Here is a 13,051-nt window from a genome sequence, read left to right as displayed (position 1 = left end):
ATGTTGGCTACAACCGGAGATAGGGGGGAGCCCATTGGGGTGCCCTCAGTTTGCTTGTAGAAAGTTTCATTCCAGGTGAAGTATGTATTGGTTAAGCAGTGTCTCACCAGGGGGGGGTACCCCAGCATTCAGTCCATGATGAACCAAGTCTTCAATGATTGCGATGGTGTCAGGTACAGGAACCTTGGTGAATAAGGAAACCACATCAAAACTGACAAGCAGGTCGTCTGGGGACAGGGCAATCCCCTTGATTGTCGATACCAGGTCAGTAGAGTTTAGTACCGCAGAGGTGGTTTTTCCAGTGAAAGGCCGTAGGATTTCAGACAAAAAGCGAGCCAATTTATAGGTGGGGGAGTTGATAGTAGAGACAATGGGACGAAGAGGTGTATCTTCTTTATGTATCTTGGCTCGCTTTTTGTCTGATCCTACTAAGTTGCCTCTGTGGTAGCAGTTACATTGGGGAAACCAAACGACATGTCTCGGACCGCATCCGTGAACATAAAGCTGACCTGAAACACGGTAGGACAAACACCTCAGCCGTGGCAGATCACTGTTACAACTCAGTGGGCTCACATGATATTGACTTCTCCAAGACAGAAGTTCTCTGCAAGCCATCTGGCTATCATGAGAGATTCGTTCATGAGGCGATCCACATATACAAACACAGAGACAATTTTAACCGAGAAGATGGATTCTGGCTTAGCAATCATTGGAAGGACGTAATAAACCATTTCGATACACATTAGGGTGTGTAGAATAATACATAGTATTATATTAAAATGTATAAGGTATAGGTTGGTTTACAGCAATACAGTATATAATTTAATGTTGGGTTTATCTATGGCAGTATATAGTACGGTATATGTGATGTAAGAGAATACATAGATGTAGATGCCACTGGTTCTTCACATTCTGCAGATGTAGATGCCACTCGTTCTTCATGTTCTGTAGATGTAGATGCAAATTCTTCTTCATGTTCTGTAGATGTAGATGCCACTGGTTCTTCATGTTCTGTAGATGTAGATGCAAATTGTTGTTCATGTTCTGCAGATGTAGATGCCACTGGTTTTTCATGTTCTGCAGATGTAGTTACCACTGGTTCTTCACGTTCTGTAGATGTAGATGCCACTGGTTTTTCATGTTTTGTAGATGTAGATGCCACTGGTTCTTCCCGTTCTGTAGGTGCCACGGGTTTTTCCTGTTCTGTTGATGTAGATGCCACAGGTTCTTCACGTTCTGCAGATGTAGATACCACTGGTTCTTCATGTTCTGCAGATGTAGATACCACTGGTTCTTCACGTTCTGTAGATGTAGATGCCACTGGTTCTTCACGTTCTTTAGATGTCGATTCCACTGGCTTTCCCTGTTCTGTTGATGTAGATGCCATAGGTTCTTCACGTTCTGCAGATGTAGATACCACTGGTTCTTCATGTTCTGCAGATGTAGATACCACTGGTTCTTCACGTTCTGTAGATGTAGATGCCACTGGTTCTTCACGTTCTTTAGATGTCGATTCCACTGGTTTTTCCTGTTCTGTAGATGTAGATGCCACTGGTTCTTCACGTTCTTTAGATGTCGATTCCACTGGTTTTTCCTGTTCTGTAGATGTAGATGCCACTGGTTCTTCACGTTCTGTAGATATAGATGCCACTGGTTCTTGACGTTCTGTAGATGTAGATGCAAATGGTTATACATTTTCTGCAGATGTAGATGCAAATGGTTCTACATTTTCTGCAGATGTAGATACCACTGGTTCTTCACGTTCTGCAGACGTAGATACCACTGGTTCTTCACATTCTGTAGATGCCACTGGTTCTTCACATTCTGTAGATGTCGATTCCACTGGTTTTTCATGTTCTGTAGATGTAGATGCCACTGGTTCTTCCCGTTCTGTAGGTGCCACAGGTTTTTCCTGTTCTGTTGATGTAGATGCCACTGGTCCATCACGTTCTGTAGATGTAGATGCCCATGGTTCTTCACGTTCTGTTGATGTCGATTCTACTGGTTTTTCATGTTCTGTAGATGTAGATGCCACTGGTTCTTCCCGTTCTGTAGGTGCCACAGGTTTTTCCTGTTTTGTTGATGTAGATTCCACTGGTTCTTCACGTTCTGAAGGTGCCACTGGTTCTTCATGTTCTATTGATGTAGATGCCACTGGTTCTTCATGTTCTGTAGATGTAGATGCCACTGGTCCCTCACGTTCTGTAGATGTAGATGCCACTGGTCCCTCACGTTCTGTAGATGTAGATGCCACTGGTCCGTCACGTTTTGTAGATGTAGATGCCACTGGTTGTTCACGTTCTGCAGATGTAGATGCCACTGGTTTTTCACGTTCCGTAGATGTAGATGCCACTGGTTTTTCATGTTTTTTAGATGTAGATGCCACTGGTTCTTCCCATTCTGTAGGTGCCACAGGTTTTTCCTGTTCTGTTGATGTAGATGCCACTGGTCCGTCACGTTCTGTAGATGTAGATGCCACTGGTTCTTCACGTTCTGTAGATGTAGATGCCACTATGTCTTCACGTTCTGTAGATGTACTTGCCACTGGTTGTTCACGTTCTGCAGATGTAGATGCCACTGGTTTTTCATGTTTCGTAGATGTAGATGCCACTGGCTCTTCCCGTTCTGTAGGTGCCACAGGTTTTTCCTGTTCTGTTGATGTAGATGCCACTGGTTCTTCACGTTCAGCAGATGTAGATGCCACTGGTTCTTCACGTTCTGTAGATGTAGATGCCACTGGTTCTTCCCATTCTAGAGGTGCCACAGGTTCTTCGTGTTCTGTTGATGTAGATGCCACAAGTTCTTCACGTTCTGCAGATGTAGATGTCACTGGTTTTTTTTCGCATATCTCTCAAACGTTCGTAAGTCCAACGTCTGTGAACGGAGGCAGTCCCCGTGCACAGACGCTCGGTCGTATACGACACTCACCACCTTGACCATTCTGGGTGTGAATCCCCTCCCTGCCGCTCGCTCCCCGTCCAGAGCAACGTTCTGTTGACGAACATCGCGGACGGCATCGTCAGGGTCAGGAACTTCGCCTCAAGCTTCTTTGTGGACGGCAAAAGTGAGTGGACACCCCCCACACGCACAAACATGTGTGAGTGGGTGTGGATTGGTGGAGACACCCACACACACCCACCCATCCATCAACCCACTCACTCACCCACCCACCTACTCATCTACCCACTGACACCCCCATCCACCCACCCATCCACCCACCCACCCATCCACCCACCCATCCACCCACCCACTGGCCCATCCACCCACCTGCTTACCCACCAACCCATCCACCCACCTACACATCCATTTGCCCATCAACCCATCTATCCACCCACCCATCAACTCACCCACCGACCCACCATCAAGCCACCCACCCACCCATCCACCCACCCACCCACCCATCCACCCATCCACCCACCCACCCACCCATCCACCCACCCACTCACCCACTCACCCACCCATCCATCTATCCATCCATGCACCCACCCACCCAGCCATCCACCCACCCAGCCACTGACCCATCCACCCACCCACCCACCCACTCACCCACCCACCCACCCACTCACTCACCCACCCACCCACCCATCTATCCATCCATGCATCCACCCACCCACCCATCCACCCACCCACCCATCCACCCACCCACCCACCCACCCACCCACCCATCCATCCACCCATCCATCCATCCACCCACCCACCCACCCATCCATCCATCCACCCACCCACCCATCCAGCCACCCACCCACACACCCATCCACCCACACACCCACTCACCCACCACTCACCCACCCATCCATCCACCCACCCATCCATCCACCCACCCACCCACCCATCCATCCACCCACCCACCCACCCACCCACCCATCCACCCACCCACCCACCCACCCACCCACCCATCCACCCACCCACCCACCCACCCCTCCACCCACCCATCCACCCACCCACCCACCCACCCACCCACCCATCCACCCACCCACCCACCCACCCATCCATCCACCCACCCACCCATCCATCCACCCACCCATCCACCCACCCACCCATCCATCCACCCACCCATCCACCTACCCATCCATCCACCCACCCATCCACCCACCCATCCACCCACCCATCCACCCGCTCAAACCCGCCCATCCACCCGCTCACCCACCCACCCACACATCCATTCGCCCATCAACCCATCCACCCAGCCATCCACCCACCCACCCAGCCATCCAGCCACCCACTCACCTACCCACCCACCCGGCCATCCACCCACCCGGCCATCCACCCACCCACACACACACCCAGCCATCCACCCACTCACCCACCCACTCACCCACCCAGCCAGCCATCCACCCACCCACGCAGCCACTGACCCAGCCACCCAGCCACTGACCCAGCAACCCACTCACCCACCCACCCATCCATCTATCCATATATCCATCCATCCATCCACCCACCCACTCATCCACCCACCTATCCACCCACCCAGTCATCCACCCACCCAGCCACCCACCCACTCACCCACCCACCCACTCACCCACCCACCCAGCCAGCCATCCATCCACCCACCCACCCATCCACCCACCGACCCCCCCCCCATCCAGCCACCCACCCACACACCCATCCACCCATACACCCACTCACCCATCCATCTATCCATCCACCTACCCAGCCATCCATCCACCCACCCAGCCATCCATCCACCCACCCACCCAGCCATCCACCCACGCACCTACCTATCCATCCATCCACCCACCCAGCCATCCAGCCACCCACCCACTCACCCAGCCATCCACCCACCCATCCAGGCATCCACCCACTCATCCACCCAGCCATACACCCACCCACCGCCACCCACCCACTCACCCACTGACCTGCCCATCCAGCCACCCACACCCCATCCCCCCACCCACCCACTCACCCACCACCCACTCACCCACCCACCCACCCACTCACCCACCCACTCACCCACCCACCTATCTATCCACCCACCCACCCAGCCATCCACCCACCCATCCACCCAGCCAGCCATCCATCCACCCACCCATCCACCCAGCCAGCCATCTACCCACTCACTCACTCACTCACCCACCCACTCACCCATCCAACCATCCACCCACCCACCCAGCCACCGCCCCAGCCACCCAACCCATCCACCCACCTACACACACTTACCCACCTACACACACGTACCCAGTCTACATTCATCATCATCATCACCGCTGCTGTTGTTGTCGTCTGCACAGCCTCGCACGTGGGAGCAACCCTTGCATACGTGGCCCCTGAGGTGCTTCTCGGCTACCCGGCGACCTGTGCTGTGGACACATGGTCGCTGGGATGCACCGTAGCCAAGCTGGCCACCGACAGGGACCTCTTCCTCTCGTTCAGCCGCGACGACCACCTGGCATGCTGTATCGAGGTGACTGGAGAGCCTCCCTGGGGGGCCTCGAGCGACGACCTGGCCCACAGCCAGCCAGTCACCCAGCTAGTCACTCAGTCACCCAACCAGCCACCCAACCACCCACCCTCCCACTCACCTACCCACCCACCTACCTACCCATCCACTCACGCACCCACACACCTACCCACCCACCCATATACCTACTTACCCTCCCACTCACCCACCTACTTACCCAGCCACCCACCCACCTACACACCCATGTAACCACCCACTCACCCACCTACCTACCCACCCACTCATTGATCCACCTACCCACCCACTCGCCCACCCCCTCACCCACCCACCCACCCACCTACTCATTGACCCACCCACCTACCTACCCAGTCACCCACCCACCTACACACCCACCAACCTACCCACCCACTCACTCACCCACCTACCCACCCACTCACCCATCCACTCACCCACCCACTCACCCACCCACTCACCCACCCACTTACCCACCCACCTACGCACCCACCCACTCACCCACCCACTTACCCACCCACCTACGCACCCATTCACCCATTCACCCACCCCCCCATACCCACCCACCCACTCACCCCCCCACCCACCTACTCACCCATGATGCTAGATGCGCTGAGCAACAACGATAATGTCACGTTCAGGTCTTCCATCGTACGGCCGATGAAGAACGTAGCTCAATGGGGCCTTACCTGGTGAAATAAAAATAATTCCGTTTTAGTGTGGGTCTCTGTGGATTCCAATGATTATATATGAGTCTCTGGACCTCTATGGGTCTATGTATGGGTCTCCGTGTGTCCGTATGGGTCTCTGTATGGGTCTCTGTGAATCTGTATGGGTCTCTATGAGTCCCAGTGGTTCTATATAAGTATCTGGATCTCTATGGATCTCTCTATAGGTCCCCGTGTGTAACACGCATGTAACATCCATGTAACATGCGAACATGCGTGTGTCTCTCTGTGTCTCTGTCTTGAAACGGTTGCACAGATCCTGGGCATGCCTCCAAAAGAAATGGTGGAGAAAGCTCGCAAAAGAGCGGCCTACTTTGGTGAGTTGAAGGGTGGTGTGATGGTGGTGTTGTGATGGTGTAGAGGTGGTGTGGTAGTTGTGGTGGTGTAGAGGTGGCAGTGGTGAGGTGGTGGTGTGGTGGTGGTGAGGTAGTGGTGAGGTCGTGGTGGAGAGGTGTTGGTGGTGGCGATGGTGGTGTGGTGGTGGTGAGGTGGTGGTGTTGTAGGGGTAGTGGTGTGGTGGTGAGGTGGTGATGGTGTGGTGGTAGTGTGGTGGTGGTGAGGTGGTGTTGTAGGGGTAGCGGTGTGGTGGTGAGGTGGTGGAGAGGTAGTGGGGGTGAGGTGGCGATGGTGGTGGTGTTGTGATGGTCCTGGTGGTGGTTTAGAGGTGGCAGTGGTGAGGTGGTGTAGTGGTGGTGGTGATGTGGTGGTGTTGCAGGGGTAGCAGTGTGGTGGTATGGTGGTAGTGGTGGTGTAGAGGTGACAATGGTGGTGGCGAAGTGGTGGTGAGGTGGTGGTGTAGGGCTAGCGGTGTGGTGGTGAGGTGGTGGTGGTGTAGGGCTACCGGGTGGTGGTGGTGTGGTGGTGGTGAGGTGGTGGTCGTGGTTTGGTGGTGGCGTAGAGGTGGTAGTGGTGAGGTGGTGGTGTTGTAAGAGTAGCGGTGTGGTGGTGAGGTGGTGGTACTGGTGGTGAGGTGGTGGGGTGGTGGTGAGGTAATGGTGGTGAGGTGTTAGTGGTGACGATGGTGCTGGTGTGTTGGTGGGGGGGGCTGGGGGGAGGGAGAGGGAAGAGCTGGGGGTTTGGGCCCACTCAGTAACGACCTGGGTGGGTCGATTAAGAACCGTCGCGTGGGTGGGTAGATGGGTAGATGGGTAGGTGGGTAAGTGTGTGCGTGGGTGGGTAGGTTGTTGGTAGGTTGTTGGTAGGTTGGTGAGTGGGTGGGTAGGTGGGTAGGTGGGTAAGTGGGTGGGTAGGTGGGTAGGTGGGTGAGTGGGTGGGTGGGTAGGTGGGTCAGAGGGTCGGTGGATAGGTGGGTGAGTGGATGGGTAGGTGGGTAGGTAGGTGGGTGAGTGGGTGGGTGGGTAGGTTGGTGAGTGGGTGGGTAGGTGGGTGAGTGGGTGGGTAGGTGTGTGAGTAGGTGGGTAGGTGGGTGGGTAGGTGGGTGGGTGAGTGGATGGGTAGGTGGGTAGGTGGGTAGGGGGGTGAGTGGGTGGGTAGGTGGGTGAGTGGGTAGGTGGGTGAGTGAGTTGGTGGGTATGTGGGTGGGTATGTGGGTGGGGGGTGGGTGAGTGGGTAGGTGGGTGAGTGAGTTGGTGGGTATGTGGGTGGGTATGTGGGTGGGTTAGTGGGTGGGTGGGTGGGTCATGTGGTGGTTGGTGACACTGTGCGTGGCTCTCTCTGTGTGTCTCTCTTTCCGTCTCTCTGTCTCTATTTCCATCTCTCTCTCTCTCTCTGTGCTTTTTGCTGCTGGCGGCAATAAAAGTTGTTTAAAAGTCAAAGTCTGTGTGTATGTATATCTCTCTTTGTCTCTGTCCTACAGACGAGGCCGGCCAGCCTCACTGCCCGGCCAGGAAACGACTCCCGGCAAGTGTCCCCCTGCATTTGGTGCTGCAGGGATGTGGAGCTCAGCTGGTGGCCTTCATTAGCAGCTGCCTGCAGTAAGAACACAGACAAAGACCCCCCATGTAGCCTCAAGCAGACTGTAGGGGCAAGTGCTGTTAGTAGCGAGTAGCAGCACCTATACACAAAGATCCCCGTGTTGCCTCTAATAGGCTGTAGGGGCAAGCGATGTTATCAGTAGCGAGTAGCAGCACTGCCTATGAAGGCTACTGGCACTGTGGTACACACAGAGGAGGTGGGTGGCCAGCACCACCACGCCCGGCCACCTTTGTCTCGCCAGTGGCGATGTTTACACACCGCTAAACCAGGTACTCATTTGAGGCTGAGTCGACCTAGGGGAGGCCCAGGACCGTTTCAAATAATAGAATCGCTGTCAATGGTGTTGGCCGTGAGCAGGAATCTAACTCGGGTTTCTGCCGGGTTCATAGCACCACCGCTCTCCATTACACACACACACATGTACACACACGTACAGATGGGAACGTCAAATCCTCACCACCCCTCTCACCATCCCCCCCGCCCCCCAGGTGGGATCCAGAACTCCGCATGACACCGGAGCAGGCACTGAGTCACAGCTGGCTCCAGAACGAGGCCACCCCCACCACCATCCAGACCACCCCCACCACAATCGAGGCCACCCCCACCACCATCGAGGCCATACCCACCACCATCGAGGCCACCCCCACCACCATCGAGGCCACCCCCACCAACATCGAGGCGATCCCCACCACCATCGAGGCCACCCCCACCACCATCCAGGCCACCCCCACCACCATCCAGGCCAACCCGACCACCATCCAAGCCACCCCCACCACCATCGAGGCCACCCCAACCACCATCGAGGCCACCCCAACCACCATGGAAGCCACCCCCACCACCATCGAGGTCACCCCCACCACCATCGAGGCCACCCCCACCACCATCCATACCACCCCACCACCATCGAGGCCACCCCCACCACCATCGAGGCCACCCCCACCACCATCGAAGCCACCCCCACCACCATCGAGGCCATGCCCACCACCATCGAGGCCACCCCCACCACCATCCAGGCCACCCCCACCACCATCGAGGCCACCCGCACCACCATCCAGGCCACCCCCACCACCATCGAGGCCACCCCCACCACCATCGAGGCCAGCCCCACCACCATCGAGGGCACCCCCACCACCCTCCATGCCACCCCCACCACCATCGAGGCCACCCCCACCACCATCGAGGCCAACACCATCGAGGCCACCACCATCCATGCCACCCCCACCACCATCCAGTCCACCCCCACCACCATCGAGGCCACCCCAACCACCATCGAGGCCACCCCCACCACCATCGAGGCCACCCCCACCACCATCCAGGCCACTCCCACCACCATCCAGGCCACCCCCACCACCATCGAGACCACCCCAACCACCATCGAGGCCACCCCCACCACCATCGAGTCTATCCCCACCACCATCGAGGCCACCCCCATCACCATCGAGGCTACCACCAGCGAGGCCACCACCACCATCAACGAGACCACCCCCACCACCAGCGAGGCCACCCCCACCACCATCGAGGCCACCACCATCCAGGCCACCCCCACCACCATCCAGGCCACCCCCACCATCATCGAGGCCACCACCATCGAGGCCACCCCCACCACAATCGAGGCCACCCCCACCAGCATCGAGGCCACCCCCACCACCAGCGAGGCCACCCCCACCACCATCGAGGCCACCACCATCCAGGCCACCCCCACCACCATCCAGGCCACCCCCACCATCATCGAGGCCACCACCATCGAGGCCACCCCCACCACAATCGAGGCCACCCCCACCACCATCCAGGCCACCCCCACCACCATCGAGGCCACCCCCACCACCATCGAGGCCACCCCCACCACCCTCCATGCCACCCCCACCACCATCGAGGCCACCCCCACCACCATCAAGGCCAACACCATCGAGGCCACCACCATCCATGCCACCCCCACCACCATCCAGTCCACCCCCACCACCATCGAGGCCACCCCAACCACCATCGAGGCCACCCCCACCACCATCGAGGCCACCCCCACCACCATCCAGGCCACTCCCACCACCATCCAGGCCACCCCCACCACCATCGAGACCACCCCAACCACCATCGAGGCCACCCCCACCACCATCGAGTCTATCCCCATCACCATCGAGGCCACCACCAGCGAGGCCACCCCCACCATCAGCGAGGCCACCCCCATCAGCATCGAGGCCACCACCATCGAGGCCACCCCCACCACCATCGAGGCCACCCCCACCACCATCGAGGCCACCCCCATCACCATCGAGGCCACCACCAGCGAGGCCACCCCCACCATCAGCGAGGCCACACCCACCACCATCGAGGCCACCATCATCGAGGCCACCCCCACCACCAGCGAGGCCACCCCCATCAGCATCGAGGCCACCCCCACCAGCATCGAGGCCACCCCCACCACCAGCGAGGCCACCCCCACCACCATCAAGGCCACCCCCACCACCATCCAGGCCACCCCCACCACCATCCAGGCCACCCCCACCACCATCGAGGCCACCCCAACCACCATCGAGGCCACCACCATCGAGGCCACCCCCACCACCATCGAATATATCCCCACCACCATCGAGGCCACTCCCATCACCATCGAGGCCACCACCAGCGAGGCCACCCCCACCACCACTGAGGCCACCCCCACCACCAGCGAGACCACCCTCACCACCAGCGAGGCCACCCCCACCACCATCCAGGCCACTCCCACCACCATCCAGGCCACCCCCACCACCATCGAGGCCACCCCAACCACCCTCGAGGCCACCCCCACCACCATCGAGTCTATCCCCACCACCATCGAGTCTATCCCCACCACCATCGAGGCCACCACCATCACCATCGAGGCCACCACCAGCGAGGCCACCCCCACCATCAGCGAGGCCACCCCCACCATCAGCGAGGCCACCCCCATCAGCATCGAGGCCACCCCCACCACCAGCGAGGCCACCCCCACCACCATCGAGGCCACCCCCACCACTATCCAGGCCACCCCCACCACCATCCAGGCCACCCCCACCACCATCGAGGCCACCCCAACCACCATCGAGGCCACCACCATCGAGGCCACCACCATCGAGGCCACCCCCACCACCATCGAATCTATCCCCACCACCATCGAGGCCACTCCCATCACCATCGAGGCCACCACCAGCGAGGCCACCCCCACCATCAGCGAGGCCACCCCCATCAGCATCGAGGCCACCCCCACCACCATCGAGGCCACCCCCACCACCATCGAGGCCACCCCCATCACCATCGAGGCCACCACCAGCGAGGCCACCCCCACCATCAGCGAGGCCACACCCACCACCATCGAGGCCACCATCATCGAGGCCACCCCCACCACCATCGAGGCCACCCCCACCACCATCGAGGCCACCCCCACCACCATCGAGGCCACCACCAGCGAGGCCACCCCCACCATCAGCGAGGCCACCCCCATCAGCATCGAGGCCACCCCCACCAGCATCGAGGCCACCCCCACCAGCATCGAGGCCACCCCCACCACCAGCGAGGCCACCCCCACCACCATCGAGGCCACCCCCACCACCATCGAGGCCACCCCCACCACCATCGAGGCCACCCCCACCACCATCCAGGCCACCCCCACCACCATCCAGGCCACCCCCACCACCATCGAGGCCACCCCAACCACCATCGAGGCCACCACCATCTAGGCCACCCCCACCACCATCGAATATATCCCCACCACCATCGAGGCCACTCCCATCACCATCGAGGCCACCACCAGCGAGGCCACCCCCACCACCACTGAGGCCACCCCCACCACCAGCGAGACCACCCCCACCACCAGCGAGGCCACCCCCACCACCATCCAGGCCACTCCCACCACCATCCAGGCCACCCCCACCACCATCGAGGCCACCCCAACCACCCTCGAGGCCACCCCCACCACCATCGAGTCTATCCCCACCACCATCGAGTCTATCCCCACCACCATCGAGGCCACCACCATCACCATCGAGGCCACCACCAGCGAGGCCACCCCCACCATCAGCGAGGCCACCCCCACCATCAGCGAGGCCACCCCCATCAGCATCGAGGCCACCCCCACCACCAGCGAGGCCACCCCCACCACCATCGAGGCCACCCCCACCACTATCCAGGCCACCCCCACCACCATCCAGCCCACCCCCACCACCATCGAGGCCACCCCAACCACCATCGAGGCCACCACCATCGAGGCCACCACCATCGAGGCCACCCCCACCACCATCGAATCTATCCCCACCACCATCGAGGCCACTCCCATCACCATCGAGGCCACCACCAGCGAGGCCACCCCCACCATCAGCGAGGCCACCCCCATCAGCATCGAGGCCACCCCCACCACCATCGAGGCCACCCCCACCACCATCGAGGCCACCCCCATCACCATCGAGGCCACCACCAGCGAGGCCACCCCCACCATCAGCGAGGCCACACCCACCACCATCGAGGCCACCATCATCGAGGCCACCCCCACCACCATCGAGGCCACCCCCACCACCATCGAGGCCACCCCCATCACCATCGAGGCCACCACCAGCGAGGCCACCCCCACCATCAGCGAGGCCACCCCCATCAGCATCGAGGCCACCCCCACCAGCATCGAGGCCACCCCCACCACCAGCGAGGCCACCCCCACCACCATCGAGGCCACCCCCACCACCATCCAGGCCACCCCCACCACCATCCAGGCCACCCCCACCACCATCGAGGCCACCCCAACCACCATCGAGGCCACCACCATCGAGGCCACCCCCACCACCATCGAATATATCCCCACCACCATCGAGGCCACTCCCATCACCATCGAGGCCACCACAAGCGAGGCCACCCCCACCACCACTGAGGCCACCCCCACCACCAGCGAGACCACCCCCACCACCAGCGAGGCCACCCCCACCACCATCCAGGCCACTCCCACCACCATCCAGGCCACCCCCACCACCATCGAGGCCAC

The sequence above is a fragment of the Lethenteron reissneri genome, chromosome 36, assembly GCF_015708825.2.
Source record: "Lethenteron reissneri isolate LAM-NWPU_2019-01 chromosome 36, ASM1570882v1, whole genome shotgun sequence".
Lineage (NCBI taxonomy): Eukaryota > Metazoa > Chordata > Hyperoartia > Petromyzontiformes > Petromyzontidae > Lethenteron > Lethenteron reissneri.
Note: the sequence above shows the minus strand (reverse complement) of the source record.